General features: G+C 39.1%; 1 protein-coding gene across 5 annotated transcripts in view; it reads right to left on the bottom strand.

The window, feature by feature from the left end:
* The window catches only part of LOC119534705 (zinc finger protein 596-like), a 78061-nt gene extending 65863 nt beyond the window's left edge, over positions 1 to 12198 (bottom strand). For all 5 annotated transcript variants that reach the window (XR_005217102.1, XR_005217103.1, XR_005217104.1 and 2 more), the window contains exon 1: positions 11964 to 12198. The gene's annotated coding sequence lies outside the window, so the exon portion shown is untranslated. The remainder of the gene's footprint in view (positions 1 to 11963) is intronic.
* Positions 12199 to 12957: the final 759 nt, after the last annotated feature.

The following is a 12957-nucleotide window of genomic DNA, read 5'->3' as shown; positions in this document are numbered from 1 at the left end:
CCTAACAGCTAGAAAGCAACAAAATGAAAGACAGCATTAAACTAAAGTAGAATAGAGTCAGAAAACATCACCAATGCCAGGAGTCCCATACCCTTCCCCTATGCCCCCGCCATATGCATTTAGCTTTGGTATATTGCCTTTGTTAAATTAAAGGAAGCATAATACAATGTTTTTGTTAATTATAGTCTCTAGTTTGCATTGATTGTATTTCCCCCCAATCCCACCCTATTTTTAACAGCTTGCAAAGTTGACATTCATTTGTTCTATCTCATGTAAAAACATATGTGTACCTTTTATTACAATCATTGAGCACCCTAGGTTCCACTGAGTTATACAGTCTGAGTCTTTATCTTTCCTCTTCTGTTCTGGTGTCCCACATGGTCCTAACCTTCCTTTCAACCATGTTCACAGTTATCTTTTTTCAGTGTACATTGCTGTGCTACTATCCCCCAAATTTGTTTCCCAAATCTCTCACTCCTGTCTTTTCCTTTTTGTCTGCAGTGCTTCCTTTAGTGTTTCCTGTAGAGCAGGTATCTTGTTCATAAACTCTGTCATTGTCTGTTTGTAAGAGAATATTTTAAACTCTCCCACATACTTGAAGGACAGTTTTGCTGGATGCAGGATACTTGGTTGGTGGTTTTTCTCTTTCAGTATCTTAAATATATCAACCGACTTCCTTCTTGCCTCCATGCTTTCTACTGAGAAATCCACACATAGTCTTATCAAGCTTCCTTTGTATGTGATGAATCGCTTTTCTCTTGCTGCTTTCAGGATTCTCTCTTTATTTTTAACATTTGATAATCTGGTTAAGTTTCTTGGCATAGGGCTATGCAAATCTATTCTGTTTGGGGTACGCTGCACTTCTTGGATCCATAATTTTCTGTCTTTCATAAGAGATGGGAAATTTTCATTGATTATTTCCTCTATTATTGCTTCTGCTCCTTTTCCCTTCTCTTCTCCTTCTGGGACACCAATGACATGTACATTCTTGCTTTTCATTTTGTCCTTAAGTTCCCATAGACGTTGCTCATATTTTTCCATTCTTTTCTCTGTCTGTTCTTTTGTGTGTAGGCTTTCAGGTGCCTTATTCTCCAGTTCCTGGGTGTTTTCTTTTGCCTCTTGAGATCTGCTGTTGTATGTTTCCATTGTGTCTTTCATCTCTTGTGTTGTGCCTTTCATTTTCATAGATTCCGCCAGTTGTTTTTTTGAACTTCCATTTTCTACCTTAAGTATGCCCAGTGTTTTCATTATATGGTTGATCTCTTTTGCCATATCTTCCCAAAACTCTTTGAATTGATTTAGTATTAGTTGTTTAAAATCCTATATCTCAGTTAAAGTGTGTTTGTTCCTTTGGGCCATAACTTCATTTTTCTTAGTGTAGGTTGTAGTTTTCTGTTGTCTAGGCATCTGGTTTCCTTGGTTACCCCAACCAGGATTTCCCAGATCAGAACAGGCTCAGGTCTTCGAAGGAGGGAATAGTATCCTGTTTCCCTGAGGGTGTCTTAGAAGATTGGCACATCCTGTGAGGCCTCAAGTCACTTTGCTTTTCTGCCCAGCAGGTGGCACCTGTCAGCCTGTAGCTCCAGACTAGTGGAAGGAGATGTGGCCTGTGGCTGTTTTCCCCCAGGCTCTGGGGTCTGGTTCTGAATGGAAGGTGGGTAGTAGAACTGGGCCCTACCTCTTTCCTCTTAGGGAAGATAACCCCCTAGGGAGAGGTCATTAGCATTTGAATACTCTGCCTGTGCTGTCTCCACCCTTGTCTGGGTCAGAGTGCTGGGAACTGAAAATCAGCCCATTGATTTTTGATTAGGCAGCCAAGTCCACCCAACTGGGGCAGATCAACCTCTTCAACAACAAGTGCTTAGAAAACTTGATGTCCATATCCAATAAAATGAAAGAGAATCCTTATCTCATATATTATACAGAAATTAACATAGATCAAAGTCCTAACACATTAGAGATAGAACCATAAACTCCTCAAAATTGAACACTTTTGTGCAACATACTTTGTCAAGAAAATAAAAAGGCAGACTACTCAACGGGAGAAAATATTTTGAAACTACCTATCAGATAAGGGTTCAATATCCAGAACATATACAGAAATCCTACAACTCAACAAGAAAAATACAATTCACCCAATTAAAAAATGGGCAAAAGACACAGACACTTTTCCAAAGAACCACAAATGGCTAAAAAGCATATGAAAAGATGCTCAACTTCACTAGCTGTCAGGGAAATGCATACAAAAACCATAGTGAAATACCATTTCACACTTATTAGAATAATCATTATCAAAAAAACACAAAACTGCAAGTGCTAGAAAGGATGTGGAGAAATAGGTACCCTTATTCACTGTTGGGAATGTAAAATGGTGCAGCCACTCTGGAAGGCAGTTTGGTGATTCCTCAGGAAGCTAAGTATAAATTTTCATATGATCCAGCAATCTCATTACTAGGTATATACTTGGAAGAACTGAAAGCAGGGACTCAAATTTACATTTTCACACTGTTAGTAGTGGCATTATGCATGATTTCCAATAGATGGAAACAACCCAAATGTTCATCAACTGATGGACCACAAACTGGTATATAAATACAATGGAATACTATGCAGTGGTAAGAAGGAATGAAGTCATGAGGCATGCAACATTACAGATGAACCCTGAGGACATTGTGTTGAGTAAATAAGCCAGAAAGAAAAGGAGAAATATTTTATGGTCTAACTAGTATGAACTAACAATAATGAGCAAACTCTGAGACTTATATTTGAGAGCACAGACTATCAGGAGATAGATGGTAGAAATTGGGCAATTGATGGTTAAGGAGTACAGAATATTTAATAAGGTTGATTGTAAAGGGTTGGAAATGGATAGCATAATAGTGTATGATGGTAGCACAATACAATAAGTAAGTTAACAAAGCTGATGGTGAGTACAGTTGAAAGAAGACTAGGGTCTTGTATGTCACCAGAAGGAAAGCTAAAGGAGAAAAACTGAACAATGACATGAGAGTTCTGGGGTGACTTGGCCTTTCTATGCTATCATTTTCCACTCTGTAAAGTGGGAAAAATAAGAGGACCCACTTATTACTTAAGCTTATAACCACTAATCCTGTGAATGACTGAGTTGCAACTTTTAGTAATTCTCATAATTTGTCATGTTGCTTATTGTCTCTTTGTCTAAGATTTCTCATGTATTAATGTCAAAAATAATTACGACTATCTCTTATGTAATATTTTGTGAGAAATAGTACATTCCAAGTTCTTAGTATCTTGTAGGATGTACATTAAGGTTTCACATAAGATTATTATGAACTGATAACTCTCCCATGCTTTCAAAAGAAAAGTTAAGATAGCCAGGAACTGTGTGGAACAGACACCTCAGGGAAATCTGTGATCAGTGAAGCATCATACAACAGTCTCGAACACGTGGAGCAGCTGAGACCAGAGAAACCTGTAAGTTTCTGCAGCCGGGGGCCTGCACCCTTCCCTGCCAGGCATGGCAGACTGTTTTGTGGTTCGTTTCCCAAGGAAGGAGAGGGACATCAGTGCTGGGAACCAGGAGGGAGGCTCAACCTGGCCCCAGCTGCAGAACTGATTAACAAACTCAGACTGCTGAATAAAAACTCCATCTATAAATTGGGACCAGACACTGGAGAATCTGTGAACAGTCAGCCCAGTGGAGAGGAGACAGGGCTAGCAAAAACAGAAAAAAAAAAAAAAGAGAGAGAGAGAGAGAGAGACTTTTGGACTTGGGGGTGAACATAATACAGAGAAGGGCTGGCTCCAAAAGAATGAGGCACATATGCAAACTAGGGAAACCAGGGACCTTCTCTGAAAAGCTGGTTTTTCTGGTTTCTTGTTTCCTCTCAATTGCTCTCCAACTCCTTATCTTTTTGCATTTCAATAGTCCATCAGAACTCCAGTGTCAACCCTGTCCCCTGCAAAGGAAGAATTAAAGTTGTCTCAGAGTAACTATAGAATAAGAAGAGATAATAAGACAAAGAGCTTTTCTTTAAATAATCTATTATGGACCTTTCTCTTCCTTTTTCCATTTTTAATCTTTTTCTCTCTCTCTCTCTTTTTTAATAACTAGTCTAGGTAGCCCATTACAGAAAGCCTTAGAGACTTGCAATTGGCTGCTGGACCCAGGCAAGAGCAGAGCTAAGATAGCTCTGACACACAAAGTAATGAGGCTGGTGTGGAAGACAATTCCCTAAAGGGCCAAACACCCCCAAGGAAAAGGGGGTGTTGTCCAGGTCAATTGGCAGCCCTCCCTCAGGAAATTCAGACCCCAGGGGCCAGAATTCAGAAACCAACTTCAGTCAGCTATGCCCCCGACAAGTTCAGGGTCACTGGGGTAACTAAAAGCTCCACACCTCCTTATACTGGTGGGGGAGCTGCAGACTGGCAAGCAACACCTGCTGGACAGGATAGGAAAAGCACAGAGTCTAAAGGCTTTGCAGGAGGGTCACATTTGCAGGGAAACTCCATATCCTTCTCCTGAGACCTGGGCCTCTCTGGACTGGGAAAACCTGACTGGGGTTCACTATATCCAAGGAGATCCTCTCATAAAAAGGATACACAGAGGCAGGGCAAGAAACAGAAAAACAAGTGTGAAAAATTCTGATCAAATAAATAGAACCAAAGTTAGAGTTCTAGAATAAGCTAAACTGAACACCAAAGGTTAGAGAACAAAGCAAACAGACAAGAAAACCCTTGGTAAAAGAGTGAAAATGAGCTCCACAAAAATATGGACCAGCCAAAGGAATAAACTAACAGATAAACCGAGATAAAGGAGTTGAGAGAACTAATGCTGAATCAATTCAATGAACTGAGGGAAAAACTAATTATAGATGTTCAAACAAATCTCCTAAATCAATTCAAAAATCAATTCAATGAACAGAGAGCACATATAAAGGATACAAAGGATATGAAGGATATAAAGACACTGGATGACCATAAAGAAGAATTCATAAACTTCAAAAAACAAATAGCAGAACTTATGGGAATGAAGGCCAAAACGGAGGAGATGAAAAACACAATGGAGGGATATAACAGTAGATTTAAATGGGCAGAAGAAAGGATCAGTGAATTGGAAGACACGACATTTGAATTCACATACACAAAAGAACAGATGGTGAAAAGAATGGAAAAATATGAGCAGGGTCTCAAGGAGCTGAGTGACAACATGAAGCACACGAATATATGTGTTATGGGTGTCCCAGAAGGAGAAGAGAAGGGAAAAGGGGCAAAAAGAATAACAGAAGAAATAACCAGTGAAAATTTCCCAACTATTATGAAAGACAGAAAATTACAGATTCAAGAAGTACAGCGAACCCCAAAAGAATAGAGCTCAATAGACGTACTCCAAGACACTTACTGATTAGATTGTCCAATGTCAAAGACAGAGAGAATTCTGAAAGCAGCAAGAGAAAATCAATTCACCACAAGGGAAGCTTGATAAGACTATACAGATTTCTCCACAGAAACCATGGAGGCGAGAACAAAGTGGTATGATACATTTAACATACTGAAAGAGAAGAACTGCCAACCAAGAATTCTATATCTGGCAAAACTGTCCTGCAAAAATGAGAGAGAGATTAATATATTTTCAGACAAACAGACATTGAGAGCTTGTGAATAAGAGACCACTGCTACAAGAAATACTAAAGGGAGTGCTACAGGTTGATAGGAAAAGACAGGAGACAGAGGTTTGGAAAAGGGCATAGAAATGAAGATTATCAGGAAGGGTAAAAGGAGAGAGAGAAAAAGTGTGCATAACATATAAAATCCAAAAGACAAAATGGTAGAAGAGAGTACTAACACTAAATGTTATGGATTAAACTCCCCAATAAAAAGACACACACTAGTAGAATGGATTAAAAAATAGGACCCACCTATATGCTGTCTACAAGAAACTCACTTTAGACAGAAGGGCAAAAATAGGCTGAAAGTGAAAGGTTAGAAAAAGATTTCATGCAAAGAGTAACCAGAAAAAGAGCGGGAGTAGCTATATTAATATCAGACAAATTAAACATCAAAAGTAAAACAACTAAAAGAGAAAAAGGACACTATACATTAATAAAGGGGTCAATTTGTCAAGAAAACATAACAATCACAAATATTTATGCACCAAGTCAGAGTGCACCAAAATTCATGAGGCAAACAATGAGAACACTGAAAGGAGAAGTAGATACTTCTACAATAATAGCTGGAGACATCAATACACTATTCACATCAATGGATAGAACTTCTACACTGAGTATCAATTAAAAAAAAATGGAGACTTGAATTCTATGATAAATGAACTAGACTTGCCAGACATTTCTTAGAACACTACACCCCACAACAGCAGGATACACATTTTTCTCAAGTGCTCCTGGAACATTCTCTAGGACAGACCACATGTTTGGTCATACAGCAAGTCTCAACAAATAAAAAAATACTGATATTATACGAAACACTTTCTGGGATGATAATGGAATGAAGTTAGAAATAAATAACAGGCAGAAGATTGCAAAATTCACAAATATATGGAGGCTAAACAACAAATTCATAGAAAATAAGTGGGTAAAGGAAGAAATTACAAGAGAAATTAGTAAAAAATCTCAAAGCAAATGACAATGAAAACACAACATATCAAAACTTACGCGATGCAGCAAAGGCAGTGCTGAGAGGGAAGTTTATTGCCCTACATGCCTATATTAAAAACGAGCAAAATTTGAGGAATTAGCTGTTTATCTGGAGGAACCAGAGAAAGACGAGCAAACAGAAGGAAAGAAATAACAAAAATTAGGGTAAAAATAAATGAAAATGAGAACAGGAGAACAATAGAGAGAATCAACAAAACCAGAGCTGGTTCTTTGAGAAAAATCAATAAAATTGATGGACTCCTAGCTAGGCTAACAAAAAGAGAGAGAGGGAGAGGGAGAGAGAGAGAGAGAGAGGGAGAGGGAGAGAGGATGCAAATAAATGCAATAAGAAATGGGAAAGGAGACATAACTACTGACCCTGCAGAAATAAAGGAGATAAGGAGAAGATATTATGAGCAACTGTATGCTAATAAACTAGAAAACTGAGACGAAATAGAGAACTTCCTAGAACAGCATAAACAACCAACACTGACTTGAGAAGTAGATGACTTCAACAAACCAATCACAAGTAAAGAGATTGAGTTGGTCATCAAAAAACTCCCAGAAAAGAAAAGCCCAGGACCAGATGGTTTCACATATGAATTCTACCAAGCATTCAAGAAAGACTCAGTACCAATCCTGCTCAAATTCTTATAAAATTAAACAGGAGAGAAAGCAACCCAACTCATTCTATGAAGCCAACATCACCCTAATACCAAGATCAGACAAAGATACCACAAAAAAAGAAAATTATAACCAATCTCTTAAATGAATATAGATGCAAAAATCCTCAACAAAATACTTGGAAATCAAATCCAGCATCACCTTAAAAGAATAACACACCATGACCAGGCGGGATTTATTCCAGGTATGCAAGGTTCATTCAACACAAGAAAATCAATTAATGTAATACATCACATCAATAAATCAAAGCAGACCACATGATCATCTTGATCGATGCAGAAAAGGCATTTGACAAAATTCAGCATCCTTTCTTGATGAAAACACTTCAAAGGACAGGAATAGAAGGGAACTTTCTCAATATGATAAAACCCACAGCTAACATCATATTCAATGGGGAAAGACTGAAAGCTTTCCCTCTTAGATCAGGAACAAGACAGGGATGTCAACTGTCACCATTGTTATTCAACTTTGTGTGGAAGTTCTAACTAGCAAGATAAAGAAATAAAAGGCATCCAAATTGGAGAGGAAGAAGTAAAACTTTCACTGTTTTGCAGATGACATGATTCTACATGTAGAAAATTCAGAAAAAATCTACAGCAAAGCTATTAGAACTAATCAATGAATATAGCAAAGTGGCAGGCTACAAGATCAACATGCAAAATCTGTAGTGTTCTTATACACAAGTAACGTGCAACAAGAGGAAGAAATCAAGAAAAAAATTCCATTTATATTGTCAACCAAAAGAATCAAGTATTTAGGAATAAAGTTAACAACGGGTACAAAAGATCTATATAGAGAAAACTACACGAAACTGATAAAAGAAGTCAAACAGGACCTCAAAAAATGGAAGAACATACCATGTTCATTGATTGGAAGACTAAATATAATTAAGATGTCAATTCTATCGAAACTGATTTATATATTCAATGCAATACCAATTAAAATTCCAACAACTTACTTTGCAGAAATAGAAAAACCAATAACCAAACTGATTTGGAAGGACAAAGTGTCCCAAATAGCCAAAAATATCTTGAGAAAGAAGAATGAAGTGGGAGGTCTCACACTACCTGACTTTGAAGCATATTACAAAGCTACAGTGCTCAAAACAGCATGAGACTGGCATAAGGTTAGATATACTGACCAATGTAATTGAATTGAGTGTTCAGAAATAGGCCCCTGCATCTACGGACAATTGATCTTCGATAAGGCAGTCAAGCCAAAGCAACTGGGACAGAGCTGCCTCTTCAATAAATGGTGTTTGGAGAACTGGATATCCATTTCCAAAAGAATGAAAGAGGACTCCTATCTCACACCTTATACAAAAATTAACTCAAAATGGATCAAAAACCTAAACATTAGTCCTAAGACAACATGACTCTTAGAAGAATATGTAGGGCAAAATCTTAAAAGATCATGTAATAGGAAGTGGTTTTCCTAGACCTTATACCCAAACTGCAAGCAACCAAAGAACAAACTGACAAATGGGATCTCCTCAAAATTAAACACTTTTGTACATCAAAGGACTTTGTCAGAAAGGTAACAAGGCAGCCTACACAATTGGAGACAATATTTGGAAACCACATATCAGATAAGGGTTTAGTATCCCGAATATATAAAGCGATCCTACAACTCAACAACAGAAAGACAAACAACCCAATTAAAAAATGGGCAAAAGACATTGACAGACACTTTTCTGAAGAGGAAATACAAATGGCTCAAAAACATATTTAAAAATGCTCAACTGCACTGGCTATTAGGGAAATGCAAATCCAAACCACAATGAGATATCATCTCACACCTACCAGAATGGCCATTATCCAAAAAAACATAAAATTACAAGTGCTGGAGAGGATGTGGAGAAAGAGGTACACTTATTCATTGTTGGCGGGAATGTACAACAGTGCAACCACTCTGGAAGACAGTGTGGAGGTTCCTCAGGAAGCTAAGTATAGACTTGCCATATGACCCAGCTATTCCACTGCTAGGTATATACTCAAAGGAACTGAAAGTTACAGACATTTGTAAACCCATGTTTATTGTGGCATTATTCATGATTGCCAAGAGATGGAAGCAGCCCAAATGTCCATCAACGGGTGAGTGGATAAACAAACTGTGGTATATACACACGATGGAATATTATGCAGCTGTAAGACAGAACAAAGACATGGAACATATAATAACATGGATAAACTTTGAGGACATTATGTTGAATGAAGTTAGCCAAAACAAAAGGACAAATACTATATGGTCTCAGTAATATGAACTAACATTAATGAGCAAATTTGAGAGTTAAAAGCTGATAACAAAGACTACCAGGAGATAGAAAGAGGGTAGAGATCAGGCCTTTGATGCTGAAGGACTACAGAATGTTCATCAGGATTGATTGCTTAGATACAGAAATAGGTAGCATAATACTGTGTGATGGTAGCACAATATTGTAAGTACACAGAACAAAGATGTCCGTGAGTAAAGCTGAAAGAGGTGGGATAGGGGAATGTATGACACCAGAGGTAAAGACATAATAAACACTGGGACTGTATAACTTGGCAAAAACTGGAGTGGCCAATGGCTGTTACTAAATGTACAAACATAAAAATGTTTTCACCTGTGGGAGAACAAATGACTGTCAATGAGGCAGAGTGTGATAAAGGGATGGTATTTGGGAAAAACCATAATGAAAGCAAACTAAATCTAGTTTGATTACAAGTTCAACAGAAACATTGCAATATGCCTCCATTAAATGTAACAAAAGCAATATACCAAAGTTAAATGTGTATGAGAGGGGGATAAGGGAGAGATATGGCAATGAGGTGAATGGATCCTGTAGACAGCATTTTGAGTGAACTACGCCAGAAAAAAAGGCAAACACTATAATGCCCTACCAATATGGACTAACTACAATGTGCAAACTCAGAATTGAATCTTAGAGCACAGCTTATCAGGGGAACACTTATCGTAATGGTCCCTAGATCGTAAGCTATTATAGTTACATCTATTCCTGAATTGTAAGGGCTATCTCTAAGATTTTGAGATGCTCTGTGTATAACCTGTCGATCCCTGGAACTTGGGGTTTCTGTGTGACACCTGAAACTCAAAGCCAGAGCTTGGCAGATATGAATGTCAGTATTAGCACATTCAGCAACTGTTTAAAAAGCTGAAAAAGAGTCCAGACTTCAGTTAGAGATATGAATGAAGCACATCTGGTTAGGACTAGGGCAAATCAGGCTAAAGGGTACAGGACAATACTATGTTTTAAAACTTCAACTTCCATGTGAGACCAAGGGAAGACATGTTTATTTGGTTCAAGATCTATAGTTCCAAAACAATTTAACTCTTACAGTTTATTCAAATACCACAAGTACCTGGAACTTTTAGTAGGAAGTGAGACCAGGTAGGTTTGTATAGGTTAGTGTGAAATAGCCATACAGCCCAAAGTAATTTGGGTCGAGAATCAAAATATATATGCAGGGCCTCCCTGAGGAGCTGGGGGAAAATGCAGAAGTGTTGGACTTCCTCACCTGGATTGTTGCTGATGTTCTCACAAACATTGAGGACTGGCAGTTTTGTACGCAAAGCCCTCTATCTTGGGGCTTGCCCTTATGAAGCTTGTTACTGCAAAGGAGAGGCTAAACCTGCTTATAATTGTGCCTAAGACTCTCCCCTTGAGTACCTCTTTGTTGCTCAGATGTGGCCCTCTCTCTCTAGCTAACCCAATTCAGCAGGTGAACTCACTGCCTACCCCCCATGTGGGTTCTGACTCCCAGAGGTGTAAATCTCTCCGGCAATGCAGAATATGACTCCTGAGGATGAATCTGGACCCGACATTGCGGGACTGAGAACATCTTCTTGACCAAAAGGGGGATGCAAAATGAAACAAAATAAAGTTTCTGTGGGTGAGAAATTACAAACAGAGTCAACAGGCCACTCTGGTGGGCACTCTTACACACTATATGGATAACCCCTTAGGTTTTAATGTATTGGAATAGCTAGAAGCAAATAGCTGAAATTATCAAACTGCAACCCAGTAGCCTTGACCCTTGAAGAGGACTGTATAACAATGTAGCTTAAAAGTGGTAATAGTGTGATTGGGAAAGCCTTGTGATCACACTCACTTTATCCAGTATATGGATGGATGAGTAGAAATATGGGGACAAGAACTAAATGAAAAATAGGCTGGGAGGGGGGGTAACGATTTGGGTGCTCTTTTTTACTTTTATTTTTTATTCTTATTTTTGTTTTTTCTGGTATAAGAAAAATGTACAAAAAATAGATTGGGGTGATGAATGCACAATTATACGATGGTACTGTGAATGGTTGATTACACACCACGGATGACTGTATGATATGTGAATATATCTCAATAAAACAGAATTTTTAAAAATAAAGCAAAGAAAGGTTAGCACCCCTTTGGGAAGTTTTGATCAAATCAGAAAAACATGCAAATTAATCAGAATCATTAGGAAGACTTGAACTAATACTCCAACAGACCTATACAAGTACCTTCAATCACCTTGAATACGTGAGATTGCTCACAATTCTCTTAATACATACTATCTTTTTGAATTCTTAATGCATAATTATTATTAGAGCAACATCTCTACAAGCAGGTTTTTATTGATGGAAAATAACATAATTAAAAACTTTTACCTGGTATCCGCGGGCGGGTGCTGCCAGCGCACTCTCCTCTCCCCGGCCCTGCGAGTCCGCTGGCGGCCGAGGTCCCTTCGCGCCCCAGACTGGGCCAGCGAATCTCTCCGCCAGCCTAGGGACAGCCCGCGGGATCGGCGGACTCACGTACAAAAGGTACCATCGCCATTTTACGTCCACCGCGGGAGCCTTGGAAGACCGCCCGCTGCTGCTCCCTTTGCTGTCTCACAGGATCCGGGCGTTGGCGGAAGCTCCGGGAGAACGGAACTCTCGCGATAATAGGCCTTTCCTCCAGCGACGTGGGAGGAGGAGGGAATAAGGTTCTTGTCTTCTCAGCTGACTGTCACCAGTGAGGCCTGGAGAAGAGATGGTCAGACCCCTTTCGGGGTGGAAAAACCCTACTCAGCCGCAGAAGCCCGTCTTCATAAATTATCACGATGCGAAAAGTGACGAAAGAACCGCAATGTTTCATCGATTTCAAGGTGCATATTCTTTGCATTTTAACAAAAGTCAGGATGTGTATAACAATAAACGGTTTGTTCTTGCTGAATTCACAGCATTTTCTCTTTCCTAGTGACTCAGGAAACAGTAGTGCATCTTAAAGCTGATGGCTTCCTAGAGTCCATGAAAGAGTAGGTAGGACTTCAGAGCAATTGATGGGACGTGTGAAACCAATCCGTCTTGCAGGGTATGCAGACGGAGTCCCCTTAGAACTGTTTTTAAAAGGCTCAGCGTGGGCACCCGTGTTTTGGAAAAGCTGCTCTGGGCAATTGCCATGTGGTGGACCCAGTCCCAAGCTTGGAATTCAGTTTTCCGACCCGGGAGAAACCAATTTTGTGAACTCAGGCATCCCAGTAAACCTCAACAAAGTGGCTTCCCCAGTTGGGCAAGTCTGTTTTAGACCCTGGCAAAGTTTAGAATTTAATATAGAAAACCTGTTGTTAAATATGGCAGATTTACCTCCTTTTCCTCCCGAGACTCCTCTATTATGATA

The sequence above is a fragment of the Choloepus didactylus genome, chromosome 5, assembly GCF_015220235.1.
Source record: "Choloepus didactylus isolate mChoDid1 chromosome 5, mChoDid1.pri, whole genome shotgun sequence".
NCBI lineage: Eukaryota > Metazoa > Chordata > Mammalia > Pilosa > Megalonychidae > Choloepus > Choloepus didactylus.
The sequence above is the reverse complement of the archived record's forward strand: the minus strand, read 5'-3'. Positions and strand labels throughout refer to the sequence as shown.